This window comes from Gorilla gorilla, chromosome 6 (genome assembly GCF_029281585.2).
Source record: "Gorilla gorilla gorilla isolate KB3781 chromosome 6, NHGRI_mGorGor1-v2.1_pri, whole genome shotgun sequence".
Taxonomy (NCBI): domain Eukaryota; kingdom Metazoa; phylum Chordata; class Mammalia; order Primates; family Hominidae; genus Gorilla; species Gorilla gorilla.
This window is the reverse complement of record NC_073230.2, coordinates 113,308,893-113,332,147: the sequence shown is the minus strand read 5'-3', so window position 1 is coordinate 113,332,147 and position 23,255 is coordinate 113,308,893. Positions and strand designations below refer to the sequence as shown.

The 23,255-nt window shown below is 39.8% G+C and overlaps 1 protein-coding gene and 1 long non-coding RNA gene across 3 annotated transcripts in view; both read right to left on the bottom strand.

The window, feature by feature from the left end:
• The window catches only part of LHFPL3 (LHFPL tetraspan subfamily member 3), a 554,202-nt gene that overhangs the window by 508,764 nt on the left and 22,183 nt on the right, over positions 1-23,255 (bottom strand). The window lies entirely within an intron of this gene.
• Positions 20,437-20,696, bottom strand: LOC129534697 (uncharacterized). The gene is made up of 2 exons (XR_008681373.1): positions 20,617-20,696; positions 20,437-20,525 (listed from the first exon to the last, which is right to left on the bottom strand). It is a non-coding gene; the product is annotated as an uncharacterized lncRNA (long non-coding RNA).

The window sequence follows — 23,255 nt, the reverse complement described above, 5'->3', positions numbered from 1 at the left end:
AAAAAAAAATACACACACACACACACACACACACACACACATATATAGATAGATAGATAATAGAATTACTCTCTAAATCAACAAACATTGAAAACATGTTTATTCCCAGCTTGGTAGTGAGGACTAAGCTCTGATTTTTTTATCTTGCTCAAATTCCTATCTAAGGGGTCTGAGGAGTCATGCCCTACAAATTATAAATCCTCATCAGATGGGTTTTATTTAACCCTATGTATCATGACTTACTTTCCAACCTGACTCTGGCATAACATTATGAGACAAGGAAGAAAATCAAAATATTTTACCCCAAAACATGTTTTTTTTGTTTGTTTTTGTTTTTGCCATATCTTGAAATGATCCTGCAAAGCCATCCTCTATGGGGGAAAATCAGCATCTGTAAAGAATCTCTATTAACATAGCTAGATCTTTTTCTTCCAGGCCCTCCCAAACCTAAAGAGATTAATTAAAAGTCTAGCTTCTTTTAAAGATCTGAATAGGAAACATCTGTCATCTATCACCTCTAAGGGCAGCCACTATAGAACTGCCCACCCTCCCACCTCCCACCCGCCTTTGAGTTTTTCCCGCCTTTCTGAACCAAACCAATGTATTTCTTAAATGTATTTGACTGTGGTCTCACGGCTTCCTAAAATGTATAAAACCAAAACCGTACCCCGACCACCTTGGGCCCATGTTCCCAGGACCTCTTGAGGGCTGTGTCATGGGCCACTCATATTTGGCTCAGAATAAATCTCTTAAAATATTTTACAGAGTTTGAGTCTTTTAGTCAAGAGGAGTTGAAGGGATGGCAGGTTATAGCACAGTGACCATCAATAAGTAGAAAGCAAAAATAACTTTAAAAATATTTAAAACATACGTAATACTTTGAACCAAATGTTTCCTAAGTTCATCCAACTAAACATTCATTTCATTTATTTCACAATTTTTCTTGAAATGTGGCTGCTACTGTGCATATAAGAAAGACTATTATTTTCTTTTATATCTTTTCCAATTAAAATTCAGGCACCTCATCTTGAAAAATTGGCTTAAAGCAGAATATACCAAAGGGATACATTATTACATTAGATGTCACATGGGAGAAAGGTCTTAATAGTCAAATAAATATGAAATGTTGGATTAACAAAGTTCACCAGAATTATTGTGGGATTTCTCAGAACCTGTAATATGCTAATATGTGTTATGAATCTCTAGCAGAAAATAGTGCATGCAGCATTTCACAAACTTATTTGCCCAGGGAACTGCTTTTTTTTTTTTTTTTTTTTTTTTTTTGTAAAGAAGCTCTCAGGAAAACTTTGGGAAAGCATGTTTAAGCCATAGACATTTTCCTTTACTCAGAAGTATGATCAATGAGAAACATGGTGCTTTATTCTGATTAATTCATGATCCACCCATTCACTGGACAATGTATAAGAAAATCACAAGAGAACATTTCCAAAGCAAACCAACGAATAACACAGCAACCTGTATATTGCCCTTTGCCCCAACATTTACAAATAACCATACAAGGGTATTTATAACGGCATCTCCTGTAATACTTAAAAATTCACAAACCACCTTCATATCTTACTTGGATCTCACAATACTGTATTATCACTCCAATTTTACAAATGAAGACTCTGAGATTCTGTGACATAAAGTTACTTGTCCAAGATCTCACCAGGTACTGAATGGTGGAGGTCATATGTTAACCAATAGACCTTTTCTTTTGAGGATCAGAGCTTCTCCTCCACAGCATATTGCCTCCTCAGTGTATCAAACGGTACACTGAGTTTGTAGACCAATAACGGCCTCAAAACCAATCACAACCAGCGTATCCTAAATATAATAGGATATGAACAGCATTCTGGAAACATGGAAATCACAGACCAATCAAGAACCATACTAATATTTAGATTCAAGCATTAGATTCACTGCTTCTGTTGATCCCAAATCAACTTATATATTTTAAACTGCAACCCTGCATTTCCATTTCACAGGCTCCCTGACTGGAAAAGGACAAGAGCCTAAAAGGTAACGTATACATGGAACAAGTAGTTTCCTCATTACCTCCAGGCTGCACAAGGCTGGATTTCAATATTGTGGGTGGATACATGAGCACCTCCAGCTACAGGAAGAAAGTCATATTTAGTTCCCAACTACTCTGGCTGCATTCGTACTGTTTCTAATGACTGTTTGGAACAGTAACAAATTATCACCAAAAAGGCAATGGTTCCAAAAGGACCACATTATTCTTAAATGGTCCGTAACTTTCATGGAAACGAAATACTAATTAACTGGCCGTTAGCAATCCATCCATCAAAAAATGTTATCCTCTCTGATGTTCTCAACTAGCAGCGAGAAAATTCTGCTCCAGACTTTAGTCTGAATAAATCTGCCAGGGAAAATATGTATCTCATACATGTCTATTTGTGGAATGGGGAAACACTCCTATGCTATGTGCATATTCCAGACAGCTCACTTTACTCTGTTGCAAAACTGTCTATGCAAAATTATGTACCTATATTGTTAAAAGTATCCTAAAATGTCACTTTTGAATTCTAAGCATAAGAGGACCACATAGCCTATTGAACTGATTATGCACGTATAACATTTACATTGTGACTCATATAAAAAAAAAGAAAATTTGCCTAATTTCTCAGTTGAGGAAAGTCATGGTAATATCACTATTCCAGAATTTGCAAGTTAAGCAATGAAAGCATAAAGTTTCAGCCCGAAGTGAAAACAGTGAGCTATATTCTGAAACTCAGAGGACTAGAAAGCAATTTAAAAAGTAGGAATGACATAATATAACCAGAAAAACAAACCACAGAATCATGGGATTGCACGTGAATTAGCCTGTTGCCATGAGAGAACTATATCCAAATGTTTCTCCTCTAATGCCAACTAGAGGAGAAACATAAGTAACACTTTTCATGGGTAACACTGGGGAAGATAAACCACGTGTCCTTGCCAGTTAACCATTTTGATGTTGTAAGAAGTGGAGAGATGAAAATGGGAGACAAGATTTTTTTTTTAAATTAAAAATAAAATAAAACAGCTGGGTTGGTTTCTTTTGAAGACTGGAGCAACCATGGCTTGGAAACTATCTAAGTAGAGTCTATGCTCTCAAGAATTCAGAAAAACAATCGTAGCTTTTTATCAGCTAATCAGACCACAGGACCACAGGAGATCCAGGAGTTCAAAACAGGAAGGGCTTTGCTTGCAAACCATGCATTTATTACAATATATGTTGGATAGTGAGGTGGAATAGTGTTGCAGTTTAAGAAAATGGGCTCCAGAGCCATATGTGCAAGTTCAGATCTCAGCTCTGTTACTTATTAGCTTTAATAGCTTAAGAAAGTTACATAACTTTTCACTGCCTCAATATCCTCATCTTTTTTTGAGATGGAGCTTTGCTCTGGTTGCCCAGGCTGGAATGCAGTGGTGACATCTCAGCTCACTGCAACCTCCGCCTCCCAGGTTCAAGCGATTCTCCCACCTCAGCCTCCCGAGTAGCTGGGATTACAGGCGCCTACCACCACGCCCAGCTAATTTTTTGTATTTTTAGTAGAGACGGGTTTCACTATGTTGGCCAGGCTGGTCTCGAACTCCTGACCACAGGCGATCCACCAGCGTTGGCCTCCCAAAGTGCTGGGATTACAGGCGTGAGCCACCACATCCGGCCCTATCCTTATCTTTAAAATGCGGATAATAGTAGCACCTACCTGTGCACGTTATTAAACTATTGTTTCTTAGCTTCAAACCCACCCCTCCGGTACTCTCTTTTTGGATGCTGGGGCTGGGACTCTGGAAGTCACATTTCTGCTTTGCCACCCTGCTCTATTTTTGGTTCTGCCAGTGGTATGGAAAGGGGAGGGCGGTGGTGCTAGAGGGAGCCTGGAAGACTGAAAGAGGAAAAAAGGACACTCGATCTTCCCATCAGTCTCCCCAACCTCTCTTCCTTATCCAGTCGGTGCAGCAAGTTCCAGTAGCAGTAGTTCATTCCAGCTTGCAGTTTTTCCTACACTCTCAGAACCAGGCTCTTTGCACCTCCTCAGAGACACCAGCACCAGCTGGCAGCAGCCTCTCCTCAGGGGACCAAGTTTTAGTTCCTTCTCCAAGCTTCTAAATTTTATCATTTCAACCTCTTCCTTTGTTCCTCCATCCTTAGAGGTTTTATCTGCTTCCTACACTGGCTACCTCTGTGAAACATTTGTGTTCTTTTCTGGCCTTTTCAGTTATTCAATACATGGCTAACATGTATATTAACACAATTAATATTCTTTATATCACATTATTTTTGTTAAATTAATTGATGTGTGAAAAGACCAGCTATAACTTGGGAGAAAACATTTGCAAATTACATCTTTCATAAATGACTTATATTTAGAATATTTTAAAAACTCTTAAAACTCAAAAATAAGCCAAACAAGAAAATACTTGAATAGAAATTTACCAACTAAGATATGAATGGCTAATAAGCACATGAAGAGTTGCTCAACATCATTATTCACTTAGGAAATGCAAATTTACACAACAATGGGATACCACTGCAAACCTACAAGTACTGCTATAATCAAAAGAACAGATAATACCAAGTGTGGGCAAGGATATGGAGAAACGAACTCTGTGACATTGCTCATGAGAATGTAAAATTGTACACCCACTCCAGAAAATAGTTTAGGAGTTTCTTTAAAAGTTAAACATAAATGTACCATACAACCCAATAATTCCAGTCTTAGAAATCTATTCAAAAGAAATACAAACATCTGTCCACACATTATTGATAACAGTCAAAACTGGAAGAATTCATACAGCCATCAACTGGGAGAATCATAAACAAAATATGGTGTGTTTATACAATAAAAATTCTATTCAGTAATGAAAAGAAACAAACTTTGGATACATTCAACAACATGTACGGTGCTTAAAAGCATTATATTAGTGAAAGATGCCAAGTGCAAAAGGCCACATATTGTAGGATTCCATTTATATAAAATATCCAGAAAAGGTAAATTTATGGAGATATAAAGCAGATCAGTGGTTGCATGAGGCTAGAGGTGGAACTTGGCCTCAAGCAACTACTGAGTGCACACGGACTCAAGAGAATTTTGGGGGGGTTGATGGTAATGTCCTAAAACTGGATTATGGTGATCATATTACAACTCTATAAATTTACTAAAACTCATTGAATTGTACAATTTTAATGAACAAATTTTTTGAGTATATAAATCACACCTCAATAAAACTTTAAAAAGGTATGGTTTATGTCTCCTGGAGAGACCCTGAATGATGTAACCCTCATAAGATCGCTGTGAATATAAAATAAGTTTATAGAAGATGTATAGCACAGTGTCTGTAAGGGCTGGTAAGTATGTAGTAAGGGCTATATGTGTTATTGTTATTATTACTTTGTCCTACCACAAATTAAATATTATATGTATGCAGCACTTGGTACAATGTTTGGCATATAGTAGATGCTTAATAAAAATTAATATCAGTGCAGAACAACCTGGCCATGCCCTCATAGGGCAGTACAGCCAAAAGAAGTTATCCACATGGAAACCACAAAATTGTTGGTCTTTGGGAAGGCTATGCAGAGAAAAACAAAACAAAACAACACACACACACACACACACACACACACACACAGGTACACGTGTGCACACCATGTCTGGAAAAGGACAAAGATGCTAAGGCCAAAAGTCAGGGGCAGAAAAGGAAAGGAAAGATTAGGTAGAGGCAGGAACAAAGAAATAAAAGAGCCAAGAAGTACTGGTGAACATAAAGGAGCAGATTACGCGCCGCAGAAATGGGACCCTACCTCATCCACTGCATTCAGGTAGCGGATGTCTGCAAGCATCTTGCCTTGACCTGGGTCCTGGAGTTTCTTGTTAAGCTAAAATCAATCTTAAAAGTCTCATACTGAACCATTCAGGTCCCTTTTTTTTGTCTCCCTCATACTTCCTTTCAAAAAATGAGAGGGTAGATCTCATGTTAAGTGTTCTTACCACAATAACAACAACAACTAAAAGAGCCTGCACAGAGTTTTAACCACAAGCAAAGTATTATTCAAACCCAAACTGTTCTGGTGGGGAACATAAAGGCAGCAAAAGCTGCCTGGCAAGGGCTCCTAATTCAGCCCTCCTGAATTTCACAGTAAACCTATCAAGTCTAAATCACACGCCCCACTGCTAATGAGCTGACAGCTTCACTCAATACTTCTCTCTATGGATAAACAACCTAGCAAGAACACTGAATTCCTAATGAGAGGAAAGCTGGGTTTACAGGCGAGAAATGATAGCCAAAGAATTGCAATGATAAGTTTCTAAGTGCTGGGCTAAAGGCTTTAAAGGCTTAAAGTTCAAAAGTACAAGGGGAAAGTAAGCCTCGGGGAAATAACTACTTCTAGGAAATGAACCATTACAGAGATGTAATTTGCTCCCTGTGTCTTTAGACAAAATTAAAACAAAAATTACTGAGGCCCTCCTTCCCCCTAAAGTCTCAACAATTCCTAAGCAACAGTGACTTTTATCTGCAAGTCATTACAACTCAATTTTTTATTTGCCTGGGCAGCCAAAAACAAAAGCAAACCAACCAAAATACTGCACACATTTTTTTTTCTAATATTATGTGAATAGCTCCAGAATTTCCAAGTTGGAAAATATACCCCCTATGCTGATATTTCCAAATCCACTATTTTTAGCCATAGTCATCAACAAGCCAGTTTTTCTCCCTGTTCCATCTGCTTAACATCTGACGATCTATATCCCAAAGCCATAAATAGCTCATTTGATCTGACCCAACATTAATGCTAGGTAATGGTTAAACTTGAGTTCTGTCTTAATACACAGAAGTTTGAGTACAACAACATAACAATTCTCTAGTCTGGAAATAGGAGAGTAAGAAAGATGTTGACGACATAGGTTACAAGTTAACCATAGAACATCTGATTCCCAAGCTGGAAATACAAGGGCTGCCCTGATGTTTACAGTCCAAAGGAACTCAGAACTCAACCCCTAAGTCATTCTTTTTGATGATCAAATGCATTATTCATATGCATGTAGTAAAGGTAGAAACTTTATAGAACCTTATAAACATTAAGACTGTCTCTCTAGTATTTTAGTTTTATCATTGGAACCCAGCTTAATCCACCTGAATATAATTAATCCACAAACTCCATAGCAAACTTAAACCACTTATCAGATAAAACCTAAAGGCAGACTAATGGAGCCAGAGGGCCCCATGCAGTCCGGACTTTACTACATTTAGAAAACATGCTTCAGGACATTCATAAGTAAGCTGAGAAGTATTATCATAACTATATAATTAACAACCATCCACACTTGGCAAAATAAATGAGAAAAAAACCTACATTTAGCAGTGCTGGCTGTTTGATTTATTTTTTCTTTCCTGGCTATCTTTCAAAATTCAGCAATCCACAAATGAACTACCCCATCTCTAATACAAATTAGCTAGGTTCTCATTTCTGTTTCATTTTCTTGATATTGTATTTACTGAATCCCTAGGAATCACTCTTTTATCAAGAATGTAGTCAAAGCCATTCCCATAAAATGCATTCATACTGGCAAGCAGGAGAATATAATTTTGTATTAGGATGATAAGCAGAAACCCATCCTATAGAAGTGGGAGGCACAGCTGGCAACAGTTAGGGAAATTACCTCTTATTTGGGAAGTCAGTCATAGAGAAAGGAAGGGAAAGCCCTTGACGGGGTGCTTGGCAAGATAAACTAGGTCACCTCCTCTGCATTAGACAAGACCTGCACATGCCAACCTTGTCTACAGCCCAGTAATTTCAGAATTTGCTTTCTGTCTTCATCTTCTGCCATCATCCTGGATAATATTCAGCTTAATTTATTTCAACAGGGATTTATTAAGCATCCACTGTGTGCCTGACAACATGCTAAGGTCTGGGATACCAAAATAAAGAGGACCTTTGGCCCTATCCTAATAAACTCACAATCCAGCACTCTGTTCCCCTCTTCCTCCATCTTCTCAAAAAGATAGTGCAATTCCTGCTCCATTTCAATCACTCACAGGTCTTAGTATCTTTAGGGCCTCATCTTTATTGAGCACTGTTTTACCTTCAGTGTTCTCTGAGTGTCCAAAACTTCCTTTCCATCTTTCCCACACTCTTGTGCCCAAAGAACGCTCTCTGCTCTCACAAGAGACCACAGGAAACTTCAAACTCTTCTGTTTTTCTCCTAAGCCAAGTTGCCAAGGGCAATCATTCCAAGATGACCCAGTCTTACATTTAGATGTCCTCATCCCTGGTCCTGGTGTGTCAAATAATGAAAAACACGCCATGCCAACTGGGTCTGCTACAATTTCTGCTGTTTAACTTCGAGTTCTTCCTGGACTCCAAAATGTTTCTATTCCTCACACATTTGTTCCAAACCTTTTCTCTACCCTTCAATACATCCATCTCCCCTCCCTGCCCACACATTCTAGGAAGATGGCCTAGCTGGAAAGAAGCTTTTCATCTTGTTGATGCTACCTCGCCCTCTTCACTACCTTAAAAAAAAAGAAAATCACAAAAACAATCACAGGATCTCCACTCATCATTCCAGTCTGTCTTAGAGGGAAAAGCATCCCTATTCAGGATGGAGTCTTCTATCCTCTTTTTACCACTCGCTCCCACCTCCTTTTTTTTTTTTTTTTTTTTTTTTTTTTGAGACAGAGTTTCACTCTTGTTGCCCAGGCTGGAGTGCAATGGCGAGATCTTGGCTCACCGAAACCTCTGCCTCTCAGGTTCAAGCGATTCTCCTGCCTCAGCCTCTAGAATAGCTGGGATTACAGGCATGTGCCACCACGCCCGGCTAATTTTGTATTTTTAGTAGAGACGAGGTTTCTCCGTGTTGGTCAGGCTGGTCTCGAAATCTCGACCTCAGGTGATCTGCCTGCTTTGGCCTCCCAAAGTGCTGGGATTACAGGTGTGAGCCACCACACCCGGCCTGCTCCCATCTCTTTCACAACCTTTAAATGGTAGAAATCCTCTTTCTCCTGCACCCTCAGTATCTCTCTCAACTGACTCCTTCTCTCAAAGTATAAATTTCTAAAGTCTCTTCCAGCCTAAAAAAGAAATTTTAACATCCTGCTATCTCTCTGAGCTGACAATAATCTCTTCCTTTATTTACTTTGCCAAATTTAGAGCAAGAATCTTCTCCAGTCTCATCTTACCGTTGAAGAAAGCAGGGTTAAATGACGTGCTCTTGGTTTCATTCTACTGGCATCCAGCAAAGTTAAATGACCTGCCCACAGTTACACAATGTGTTCTTGCTAGAGTGGACAAAAATACAAGGATGCAACAGGTTTTCACCATGATATGATTCCCTTTCTCCTAACACCCTATCCTTTCTCTCAACACCTAAATCTAGTTGTGACCATAACCCAGCATTCTCCACTGCTAGAACTTGTCCCCAAGACAAAAGTACAATTTTGGTAGAAGATCTGCGTTCTTTGGACTTATGTACAGGGCAAAGTGGACATGAAAATCTAACTTCTACTGCCAGCTTTGCAATTGTTTGAACTAAGCCATTTTTCTTTTCATAGTGCCTCTTTGAAGTGTGTGTGTGTGCCAATGGTTAATGTTTCTTTTACATTTACTCTAGTTGTCTTTTTCAGCTCACAGAGAAAATGCAGTCCACAACAAAAGAATTTGCTGGACCACATGCTGAAGAAGGCAACTACTAATAAACAAGTCCCCCCACCCTCACCACACTGTAATTTCATCAAACTTTGCCTATAGCCAATGGCTCTTATTACACATTCAAGAGGAAATCTTTGGATAACAACTGCCTGTTTGTTTCTTCTGTCTCCCAGGCTATCTAGAAAATGACTAAATCTCAAGATTAGTTTTGCATGGCTGATTATGGGGTGGAAATCTTTACAGAGCACTCTCCTTGCGACTCTACTTTTAATACTCAGATATAGGAAGCTTCAGCTGCAGCACTTGTTTATTCTGAATTTTCATGAGACCACATAGGAAAATCAACATTTGAATTAAATATATTCCAAGCCTTGATGATCTGCTGAATAGCTTAAACTTGTTAACCTATTAACAAGACAAGGAGGAGGCTTGTAAAAGCTAATTAAATCAAACCTATTCTGGGAGACTCTACTACTACTCACCAAAATCCAGCATCCTTCCTGCTTTTCCAATAAAATGTGAACACAAAAATCATGTCACTCTGGGTGAAAGCTTTAAGAGGCTGCTTCACCAGGCCCTCTTCCCTCTGCTATATGCAGTCCCAATGGCAAGGATCTGACTAGGTTAAGTGAGGCATCTGTGGTACAAATTTGAAGGAGGCGTTCACTCCCAAGGTCATGTGAATTCAAGGTTAGCGCTTGCACAACACTGAGAGTGGATGCCACAGATACCTCACCTGTCTCAGCCTAGAGCCAGCACTGCCAGACAGTGGCTGCTCCATCAGCCTAGATCCCCAGGTGAGGATTGCACCAACACAGAGCCACCTCATCACCTGCATGCGCCCGTCATCAGAGAAGTAAGGAGTGGTTCAACTACTGAGATTTGAGGAATTATCTGTTACTGCAGCAGCATCTCCCACCACATATTTATCCTTCCAACATTACAAATCAGAAACCATTTATAATTTTAAAATATACCAACAGAGAAAGAGGCTGCATTTTTGAAACTGCCGTTGCAAAGATTATTACAGTGGGAAAATTATGACAGTGAAAGATTGCTGACCTAACTGACTGTATCTTGCCTTTAACCACCAAGCTGCCCTTGGTTCATTCCTGAGCATAGGCTGAACTAACTTTGGGAGGAATCTAATCTGTAGTTTGACTTTTAAACAAAGGTGATAACAGTCCCCAAAACAAACTGCCTTCTCCCTTGAAGAGAAGACTGCCCTTGTCAAACCAACAAGTTAGCTATAAGATTACAAATTACAGCTCAGGAGTAATGCAGCCAGAGGCTACAAGGTTCCTAACCTCCCCAATTGTTCCTATACAGAACATTAGTATTGTAAAACCTAAGATTGGTGTTTGAGGTATTTTTTTCAGACCCTGCATTCTGATGCTTCTGGGCACCACCCAGGCAAGTAAACTTGCTCATCTGGTCTTGTAGCTCCCACCCAGGAACTGATTCAGCACAAGGGGACAGCTTTGACTCCCTATGATTTCATCCTTGATCCAACTAATCAACATTCTCCATTCCCTAGCCCCCTGCCCACCAAACTATCTTCTAAGAACTCTAGCCTCTGAATTTTCAGGGAGGCTGATGTGAGTAATAATAAAACTCTGGTCTCCCATTTAGCTGGCTGTACAGTATTAAACTCTTTCTCTGTTGCAATTCCCCTCTCTTGATAAATTGGCTCTATCTGGGCAGTGGACAAGATGAACCCATTGGGCAGTTACATCCTTACATAGCATTGAGGAAACAGCATGAGGTTTGCTGTTAGGCAGACCTGGATCAGCATCCTAACACTTACTAAGTGACTTTATAACATTTGTAATAAAATCCTCAGTTTCCTGTCTGTACAATGTGACTAAAGATACCTTTCTCAATTGTTTTCAGAATTAAACAAAACATCTTAGGCAAATGATCTAGCACATGTGACCTCAAAACCTGGCAATGGCTCTTTTTATGATGTAATGAGTTTACTAATTCCAGCCTCCTTCAGAAGGACGGTCTGAGGCTTATTCCACCCAGTGCCTCAGAGGGTCCCCAGCAGACAGAGCCCCAGTGGCCTGCGGGTTACCCAGCTCAATAATACACCTTTGGCTGACTTTTCCTCTTAGTTGTCTATGCTTACTGATCTCTCACTATTATTTCTGAGGAGCACCTCCCAAATAAACTGCCTGCACCAAAGTTCTTGTCCCAGCCTCTGCTCTAAGGAGAACCCCCAACTAGAACCCAGGAACATATATGGGAAGAAGAAGACCTAGCAGGGAAGAGGGAAAAGTCCAGGAGCATTTCTGCATCACACATTCACATCCCCTAGTTCCTGGAGAACCTCAGTGTTGGTCAGGTGGTGTAATGCCAACCCTTTAAAAGAGGTGGATCCCAAAGTGATTTCTGACCAATAATCACAGTTATTCTTGCAGCATCAAATCTTACATTGTGTCAAGAGAGCAGAAAATTATTGCCTGTCTTTTTTAATCCGGATAGATTTGTATATCTTGAAATCACAGTGGTCTCTCTCATTACTCCAAGATTACCTTGCTCCTAAACCCTTGCTACTTTGACCCCATTACAAGCATACATTTAATCATCAGATCTTATTTTTGTAGAAATCTATTATTCTGTGAGTCAGAAATGAAGATCGTTTCCTCAAGGCCTCCTCTGTGTTACTAATAATGATGTCTTATATTTATGTAGTACCTTTCCTTGACAAGCACAAAATGCTGCCTGTACATTATCTCGTTAATCCCAAGGGTGGCTCACAAAGTAGTGTGGGGCCAAAGGCTGCTATTTACCTATTCCTTGCTTCTCCTTCAGCTCCCACTTTCAGACGGAAAAGCTCAAAAGCAATTTAGAAATTAAAGCTTCTTTACCAAAATCAGTCATGAGAGATTTTCCAGATGCTATTTAGAATGTACCTTGACAATGTACAACAATTATTCCAGGCCCTTCACACAAACACAGATTAAAGTAACAACAAAAATCAATAGGAATCTATAAATACAATCAATATACTCTGCTAGAAGGCTCCTGAAACAATGGAAACAATGTTATTCTATTTTCCCACCAGCCCTAAAAGGGGATGATGCTACCAAGGCTTAGAGCAAGCGTTGGCAAGCGTTTTCTGCAAAAAGCCAGATCATAAATATTTTAGGCTTAGTGGGCCATCCAGTCTCAGTGGCAACCACTCAACTCTGCCCTTGTAATGTGAAAACAGCCATAGACAATACACAAGTGACTGAGCATGGCTGGGTTCTAATAAAACTTTATTTATGGACACTGACATTTGACTTTCTTGTCATTTTCACATGCCACAAATTATTCTTCTTTTGATTTTTTGGCCATTAAAAAATGTAAAAGTCATTCTTAGCTCCGCTTTTGCGTGTAGAATCATACAAAAACAGACCACAAGAGGAATTTAGCCCATGGTCTATCATTGGCCCATCCCTGGCTTAGAGACCAAAGTGGGGATCTTTGAGTCTTCAGAGCAGTTGATCTCCCTATTTCCACTCTCCTCTGAAGTCTTTCTTCAAAGTATTTCTTGTTTTCATCCTGGGCAAGAAGTATGTAAATGTATACACACACACACACACACACACACACACACACACACACACACACACATACAGAAGCACTTTTTAAAAAAAACCCAACTCACTGTGGAAATCAACCTCCCTAAAGCTGAAAATACAATGACTACAAAGCTTGTGTTTTATCATCAAGCTCCATGTATATTTCTGGGGCTGGCTGGCTCACCTGTTATAAGGCAGACATAGAATTGGGGCTCCTCTTCAAGTCCAGTTTGCTTTTTCCCAACCTCCTACTTCACCTGCTCAGTTTCCTCCCTCTGGCTTCCCATTCTCTGAGCTTTATCTGGATGCATTTACCTTATCAGTTCATTAAGCATTCATTAAGATCTTACTTTATGGCAAGTTCTGTGCCAGGTACAATAAAGTATGACAAGTATGACTACAGACATAAGAGCAGGTGCACAGCAAGCACAGGGGAGGTTAACTGTGGAACATGATACATTGGAACACAAGACTCCAAAGAGCAGGTTATGCATGAGCTGTGTTTTTGGAGAGAAGAGGAGCTCTTCAAGTGAATTACTTGCCATTGCCCAGATCTTCCTACTGCGTGGCTTCCCTGGATCACCCACCCCATCCCTTTAAAAGTATAAGTGTGCTATGGCACTTCCTGGTGACAAGCTCTGGGAATAACTGTGCTGAAAATCCTTGTTACCATGGTGCAATGGAAAGTGTCAGAATTTGAGGATCAGACTGTCCTGCAATTGAAGCAACTATCCCACTTACTATTTGTGTGACTTTGGGTAAGTAACTAACTTCTGAGTGTCAGTTTATAACACATGATACAGAAAATTGTCATTGGAAAGAAATAAAACCATGTCTATGAAGTATTTAGCACATCTTATACATCCAGCATACAATGTCACACTCATAAATCATTGTCTTTCAATAGGTGTTCCCAAGAGCTAGGCCAGCCTGACTGGAGCATGCCAGCAATGGCAATAAGAACACTGTGCTGGCCACTTTTTAAATCCAGGGCCCAGGTGTTATGGGCCCCTTAGACCATTTAGCACATTCTACCCTTGATTCTCATCATCTGTGTGTTGGTGCCATTTCCTCCCCGCTAGACTGTGGACACAGAATTGGGTAGAATTCTTTCTCCCACAAAGGTTAAAGCTGTTTATGGTTTCCTATGTGCAGGACTCAAGAACCTGAATAGTCAAAGAATGGCCAAGATATATGAGTTGGCTAAGTTAGTTTTGTGGAAAAGACCACACCAAATTAAACTTAGGTTTTTCACATATTTATTGAGTCATTCAGGATGGGAACATTGACACTTCAAAAAATTAATTTTATCTGAAATATGTCTTTCAGTGACCCAAATCAGCTAACAATCGCATCTATGATAGTATATAATAATTTTAAATTTTATTTTTAACTTGTAAAGTGACATAAGTGAAGCCTAACATAGGACCTTCTGAAGGCTCTATCAGGTGTCTAATGTTCCACTTATGCCAGTAAATAAATTCCTCCTTAGTGGCTTCAAAATATTTAATGTTGCTTCTAAAAGAGCTGAAAATATTCCCAAGGAGAAATCTCTGTATTGAGGGCAATAAATATGCAATGTGTGATTTCTAGTTGACAAGGAAGAAGCATAGGCATAAATAGAAGGGTATTCTCAGGCTGGCCCTCTTTGTGTGTCTCTGCACATCTGCCCCACGCAGGCTCATCCAAGGGAAGGTCTATTTCACTCCCTGGCTCCAGGGCACTGTCAGAGTCCATTTTCCTGGTGATCCATAACTCTTGTTGGAAATTCATCTATGTCTGTCAGTAGCAACACATTTGGAAAACATTTCTCCAAACTGTCACCATTGCAAAAGGATCATTATGCTGACATCCATCGAGCAACAGCTCATGCTATACACAGAGGAAAGGATCCACACATCACAGCTCTCAATAAAGATCCAGCCTGAAAAGAATTTATCGAGAAGAAAAGAGCCATGGCAGTAAAATATTCCCAGGAACCCAAGTACAATAACCTAGCTAAATCTCAGTTTTCTTTCTGACAGGCCAGAGATTTATGATCATCTTCCCAATCAGCATGCTCTAAACAAAAGCTTCTTGTATCTGAAGATCTCCATCACTGGCTCTGTGAAAGTCACCCAATGCTGTATTGTCTTTATGGCTCAATACACTTTCAAGTTGTCTAAGTAAAGCCTGCCTATGCTCTCACATTATAAGCTGTACATGTAGAACAACAGGCTAAAACAACTTACATCTCAACTGTGTAAGGGAACTAAGGCTGGCACTTGTCAAAAACAGGTAAATCCCATGCTAAAACAAAGGTAAACATATGAAACTGACACTTTTAAATTACACCCTACTGACCCCCAAAGAGAAGTATGTTTCAATTTCGAGCCCACTGTGGTCAGACCAGATAAAAATCTGATTATTTTTTATACACACAGTAATAATACACATGGCATAAAATTTACATTTTAACCATTTTAAGGTGCACAATTGAATGGTATTAAGTGCATTCCCAATATTGTACGGCCATACTACCAGTTCCGACACTTTTTCATGTTTCCTAGATGGAAACCTCATACGCTTTCAGCAGTCAGTCTCCACTCCCCCAGGTCCTGGCAACCACAAATCCACAGTAAATGTGTCTCTTCTGGATATTTCATATAAATAAACTCATATGCTATGTGGCCTTTTGTGTCTTTGATGGATTCCCTTCCGCCATTGCTGTAAATTGCCTGATCCCATTGTTTATATTACCTTCCCTCACCCTAATACCAGGGCTGTCTATGGGATTTGTGATTGTCCATTTTATGTGTCAATAGACTAGGGTACAGCCCCCCCAGTTTTTCAATCAAACACTAATTTAGCTGTTGCCATATAGGTATTTTGTAGATGTGATTAAAGTCCATAATCAGTTGGAAAGCCTTAAGAGCAGAACTGAGATGAAAAAGAGGAAAGAGGAAGCTGGAGGAGGAGGAGGAGCAGGAGAAGGAGGAGGAGGAGGAGGAAGAGGAGAAATTCCACCTGCAGGAGGCAGCTTCAGCCCATGCCTGAGTGTTCCAGTCTGCCCTTCCTGACAGCTTACCCTAGGGATTTCAGACTTGGCCAGCCAGTCTTCACTATTGTATAAGCCAATTCCTTAGAATAAATCTCTTAATATTTATTTCCTTTTGGTTTTGTTTCTCTCATTGAACCCTGACTGATACAGGATGGGAAAGAGAGACTTAAATACATAATATGCTGATTTTTCTAGTCTGCTGAAGTTGGCTACCTGAAAGTTAGTGCTTAAGGAGTTGTAAAGATGTCCTTTACAAATGGATGTTTTAGACAATCATTTACCCAGAAGCCCCAGGTCAATAACTACTAATTGCCTTTAAGAGGAGGAAAAAGACCTGACTCTATCTGTATCCTGGGTTCACATTTATATTTGTTAACCTGGTAGCTGGCTGTCAAAATTGCACGTGACTTGTCAAGGAAGCAAAGGTGATCTCTAGCTCTGAGAATAATCTGGGTTATCTTCAAGATACTGTGAGACCCAGAGAGCAAAAACATGGATGTCTTTACTACTTAGCTCTTTAGGTACAGTGGGTGAAGAATTCTGTGTGCATAATATCACCTGGCACTTCCCTCTGGAGTAACAACCTAGCATGCATTTTCCTGCTCATCTTTACCTGTGAAAATCCTATTCATCCTTTAAGGTTTACCTCATAGACTATTTACTCAATAGTTTCCCCCAAGTCCCCAAATTAAATGTGAAGGCTTTTGCCTTTTAAGCTTCTACAACACTCTGTTTCTCTTAGGCCAGAGGTCTCCAACCTTTTTGGCTCAGGCAGTAGTGCTCGCTAGCCCGCTGCTCACCTCCTGCTGTGTGGCTGGGTTCCTAACAAGCCATGACCAGTACCAGTCCATGGGCCAGGGGTTATGGGCCCCTTAGACCATTTAGCACATTCTACCCTTGATTCTCATTATCTGTGTGTTGGTGCCATTTCCTCCCCACTAGACTGTGGGAGTGACATATCTCTTGTCTTTGGGATCCTATAGTGACTAGCACAGTGTATTTTGGTAGACTGTTTGCTGAACTGAATTAGTCCTAGGAGTCTGGAGACAAATAGGAGTCAGAGAGTCCATCTTCAGTCTTCTTGGGTCAGATGTGGGTTTTTCTTTTTTTCATTTGTTCTGTGATCCCCAACCTCCACCTACTCCCCCTGCTCCAAGATGGATTAAAGGTAAAGGAAAAATACTTGCACACTGTAGCTGCCATGGTCCAAATGAAACTACTTCTGACAATGACAAAAATGGAGAGATTTGGAAGAGTCAGGAAAGGATGACTCCAGGCCATTTATCTTTCCATGCCCTTGATTATTCCTTACTATCAAGTGTTTCTCAAACTGGTCCTCACCTAAGTTAAGGGTTAAAGTTGTTACCCCTTTCTTTGGGTGTATGGTCAGAGGCAGCCTGTAATCAACAGGAAGGAGTACAGGAAACAAGAAAGGAGGTTCTTTTATCTACTCTACTCTCCTTCTTGTCTGGAGTCTGCATTCTGTTCTTTCTCATCACCTACCCTGGACTGAACAGTGACCAAACCTGGAAAAGTGACTGTAAACAACTGTATTTTTCATGCCTTCATTACAGCATGTTTTCTTCTATTACAAAAGCTATATCCTAATACAATCATTTCACTGATGGTTTGTCCTACAATCTTCCACACTGTCTTTGTTATTAATGCCTACCATATTACATATCATTATCTCTTAATTAGGTACATCTGTATAATGTACTATATCAATGATATAAAGATGAAAATTTATCTTTCTATATCATATATTTCTTATTAAAATGAGAATCTGTGCTGGCGTTGCCTTTGCATAAAATACATTAACTAATCCTTATGTCAGACTGACAACAGATTTAAAGATTTTTACTAATTCATCCTGGATAGATGCCAGTGGAGGAAGAGCCTTTGCCGCTATGTAGTTTCAGGTCCCGGTCCAATTTTTTAAACATGCGACACTTGCTTTTGAGAATGAGTCTGTGGAAGGCTTTTTGGGGGAGCTACAATGGAGGGCAACCAACTATTTGTTAAAAAGAATTTTATTTTTCTAAGGTTGATTCTCCTTACTTAGAAACTGTAGTGAGTAGAAGGCCACGTCTAAGCTATAGTTTAACAGATACACTAAACATATAGTGGGTGCTTGAAAAACGGCAATAGGTGAATAAACAGACAACAAGCAATTGTTCACTAAGTCCTAATGTGATTGCTAAATGAAAATTTAGTTTCAAGTTACTCTGGCTGTAGCAGAGTGTCTGGGTCACAGGGGACTAAAATTCATCTGGGCACCACCCCATCCATGGACTACATCTAGAGAACCATGCTGGTCCAAGTGTGATGTCTCAGGAGAGGTACAGACAATCTGAAATGCATACAACCCAAGGGCCCACTGTGATAAAGCGAAGGAATTATGTCATGTAAGGTACCACTGGGGGTATTGGGGATATTGACAACTGAGAAAAGGAGATGTTGTGGGGAAAGAAAAACCCAAGAGCAATAATCCAAGGCTCATTTGGATGTTCTCTCGAAGACGAATTACACATTTTATATGTGGTCATGGAAAGCAGTACTATTTGGCCCAATACAGGAAGAGCTTTCTAATAATCAGGCATATCCAAAATTTTATAAGCAGTGTAAAATATTTTTTGGTTAAACAAAAATTCACTTGCATAAAGTGACTATATTTCAATTTGACCACTGAAAATTTAGCATCCAAATTGAGATTTGCTTCCATTGTTAAATAAACACAGGATTTAAAAGACAGTACAAAAAGAAAAAGAATATACAATATTTCACTAATAATTTTTATATTGACTATATGTAGAAATTACTGTATTTTAGATATATTAAGATATATTATTGAAATTGATTTCACTCATCTCCTTTCACCTTTTTATAATGTGCCTACTAGAAATTGTGCAATTACATATGTGGGTGGCATAATATTTTAGATGAACAATGCTAGTCTAGAGAGATGGTCAGGGTCCTGACCATGACCTTCATCTCCTGAACTGGACAATAGGGTAGCAGTAGAAAAAGTTCAACTAACAAGCATATGAAGAGATAATTTTCAAAGTCGTTAATAATTTAGACAAATGTAAATTAAAACAATGAAATATCACTTTATACAATCAGACTGGCCAAAATTAGAAAAATGAGAAAACTGGAAGTGCCAGTGGGGATGAGGGGATGCAAGACTGCTCTGCACTGCCGGCAGATGTGTGGGGGCTGGAGCAGCCAGGCTGGAGAGCAACAAACTGGCCCAAAGTGCTCCAAGTTAGCATATGTGTGCCCTATGGTCCAGCAATTCCCAAACAATCCCACCTAGGCTCATCAGAGAATGTGTACAAGATGTCCACTTCCCAGTTGTCTGGTGTGGTAGAAATCTAGGGGCAATCTGGGCATCTGTTGCCAGGGCAATGGACAGGGCAGAAACGTGGTGGACGCAACTCTGGAGTACTGTGCAGTCGTCAGCAATAACGAGCCAGAGGTGCATACAGCCACGTGGGTGGAGCTTCAAAACCTAGCACTGCGTGGAAACAGTTTAAAAATAAACAAATGGATAACAACAAGAGAAATAAATCTATAGCAGAATACCATTTACTGAAATTAAAAATGGAGGAACACAAGAGAGTTTTTTTTTTTACAAGAATCCATACAAACAAAAGGATACATATCAGACTTATTATAATGGTTTGTCAGTGGGTGAGGAAGCCAAGGAGAGTGGGAAATGAGGAAATAAGAATAAAAGGGACTAACTAAAAATATATATATAAAGGAAGAGAGAGACATGGAATTGAACCTTGCTTTTCCACTTACCAGGTAGGTGGCTCTGGACAAGTCACATAACTTTCTGAGCTTTAGCTACATCATCAGCAAATAACAAAATCAACACTGAAGGAGGGTCAAGAAAATCAAAGGCACTGTATATAAAGTGCCCAGAACTACACTGGTATATTCCAAGGCTCCTTAAACAGAAATGGCTAATATCACTTGGAGTTTATGCAGGTTCTGCTCACCAGTTTGAAGCACATTCTTCCCGCCCTATTAGGCACTAATGCTCATAGCTTATTTAACTTCAGGTTAACAGGGCATGGATGAAGAAAATAAGGTGCCATAATTCAGAATTACCCTTTATCTTCCAGGAATTACTTTCACTCTGCAAACACTTCTTCCATCCAGAATCCGCTGCCTTTATTTATATACAAACGAGTAATTTATCATTGTGTCTTTCAGGAACACAGTCCCAAACCAAGGCCTGAGGAAATATAAATATAAAAAGACTAATGTGATTCAGTGACAGAATGTTAAGAAATTTTGAGAAAATTGTGGTCCCTCGGATACCTTACCATCCTCATGTGGTCTCATCTGACATCACACCTCAGCAACATGGTGTACCCTAATTTACTTCTGTTCCATGCAGTTGCCTATAAGCACAGGTAGTTTTAATATGTGAATTTCCCCAACATTAAAAACTGCCAAATATCTTACACTTCTCCATTGTCTGGTTCATGATATGCTGGCTTTTTTGTTGTTGTTGTTCATTTGTAGTATAAAATGAATAAAATGTCTGGTTTCATGAACATGTCGGGGCTTTAGTGCTTCCTTATACATACATTGCAAACAAAAACCAGTAAATTTTAACCCCTTTGGAGCCTCTGGGAGGCATCCAGAACTGCAGAGGGATAATCGCCTTTCTGGGTAGCCCTTACAGGCTCCCCACTGAAATCAGGCACCAACCCAATGCACTTGGAAACTCACTCAATCTCAGCTGCCAACTTTCGAGTTTTTCTAGACTGTTTTTAAATGGAGTTGGGAAGCCCCAACTGTTACTGAAAGAGTAGCCAGGAACTCATGGTTATACCTGGATCCTGCCCACATCCATGGAACCCAGAACCCTTGGCTGGAGATGTGGAAGTGAGGTCACATGAACTGCCCTACACTGAAAGAAAAGTGTGGAGAAACCTCCACCCCTGGAGAAACAGACTTATTGTTCTCTGCGTTGAGATCTTTCCTTTAGACTACAAAATGCTCGTGGTAAACAGGTGAAGTCTCAATAGTGCCTACTACAGGATTCAGAGTCAGGAATTCCAATTTGCAGGGTACATTAGGAAGATGAGGAGAAGCAGTGCTCATCAAAGAGGACATGCATTGTACATGAGCTGTGTAGGACACAGGGTTGGGGCTGGAAGATACAGGCGGCTGCAGGAAGGTAGATTGGATGCCTTGAGGCATCTATTAAAGGCATCTATTAAAGACCTGCTTTAATAAAGCGGAGAAAGTGGTTAGAGTGCTGAGAATAATAATGAAAATAGCTAATATTTATGAAGTTCTTATTATATACTTGGTAGTATTCTAAGAATTTTACATGTAAAAGTACTTTATATGTAAAATGCTTAAAATATAAATGTAATGGTAATAATTTACATATATTATTCATTTTCTATGCTTACAATATAAATATAATAGTAATAATTTACATATATTATTTTCTTTTTGCAATTTACAGAAGGGAATAATGATATAGTTGTATGAGATTTTTTTTTTTTTATACAGGGCCTCGCTCTGAGGTCCAAGCTGGAGTGCGGTGGTGAAATCATAGCTCACTACAGCCTCCAAATTCTGAGCTCAAAGGATCCTCCTGCCCCAGCTCAGCTAATTTTTTATTTTTATTTTTTTGTAGAGATGGGTCTCGTTATGTTGCCTGGGTTGGTTTCAAACTTCTGGCCTCAAGCAATCCTCCCGCTATGACCTCCCAAAGCTTTGGGGTTACAGGCATAAGCCACTGCCCCTGGCCTAGTTGTATTAGGTCTTAACAGAGAAAAACAGGGATGGGCTTCGATGTAACAGGATGTAGAGACCAAGAGAAGCACAGATGATGGTCAGGACAGGAGGGTGCCATGGAAATTCCTAGGTATAAGAATAAAATCTTTCCTAATACTTGGCATATGAGAGGTTGAATTTATCCTTATAGAATGTCAATGTGTTGCCACCTTGAAAATTGTAAATTCGCTCAAACACTTAGGATTTGTTTTCTATGTTTGGCCAAACTATTAACAATAAAAAATGAAACTTATAAGGCTATTACTTGAGTCTAGAAGTAAAATTTTAAACTATGATTTAGTCTCCTTCCATCTTAATTTTCTCCTGAAAATAATTTTATCAGCCTGGTTTTACATATAGTGACTTCTGGTCTAGGAGGCTAGTTTCTGTTTATTGGAGGAAGGAGCCCATGAAAAGTAGAAAAACTTTTCAAACAATATGATCCTGCAATCCCTTGAAGTCAAGGTTAATCACAGAAGAGTGCTAAGATTTGCTTTGTGTTCCAAAGTTTGCAAACTAAAAAATATGTATTTTATCAGAGAAGTGAAATGGGCTCTACTGACTCAAAAGCAGATGTAATAGAACCAGGGAAGAAAGGTGACATCAGACTCAAGGTGAAGAAGCCTAAATAGATAAGGTGTGATGATCTGGAAGAGAAGGGATTTCTCTGGATGGCTGCCAATTTACATGGTACTAACCACGTTAACTGGACTCATTGATCTCTGCTTTGGGGCCTCTGCACATTCCCTTCCCATTGCCTGGAATTCTCCTCTCTCACTTTCTTCTCTCAAGTCTCTTCTTAAATGGTGTCTTGTCGAAGAGACCTTTTCTTTCCTTTTTTTTTTTTTTAGAGGGAGTCTTGCTCTGTTGCCCAGGCTGGAGTGCAGTGGCATAATCTCAGCTCACTGAAACCTCTGCCTCCCAGGTTCAAGCAATTCTCCTGCCTCAGCCTCCTGAGTAGCTGGGATTACAGGCGTGAGCCACCACTCTCAGCTAATGTTTGTATTTTTAGTATAGACGGGGTTTCACCATGTTGGCCAGGCTGGTCTCGAATTTCTGACCTCAGGGGATCCACCCACCTCGGCCTCCCAAAGTGCTGGGATTACAGGTGAGAGCCATTGTGCTCGGCCAAAGAGACCTTTCCATCAGCACTCCCTATCACCCA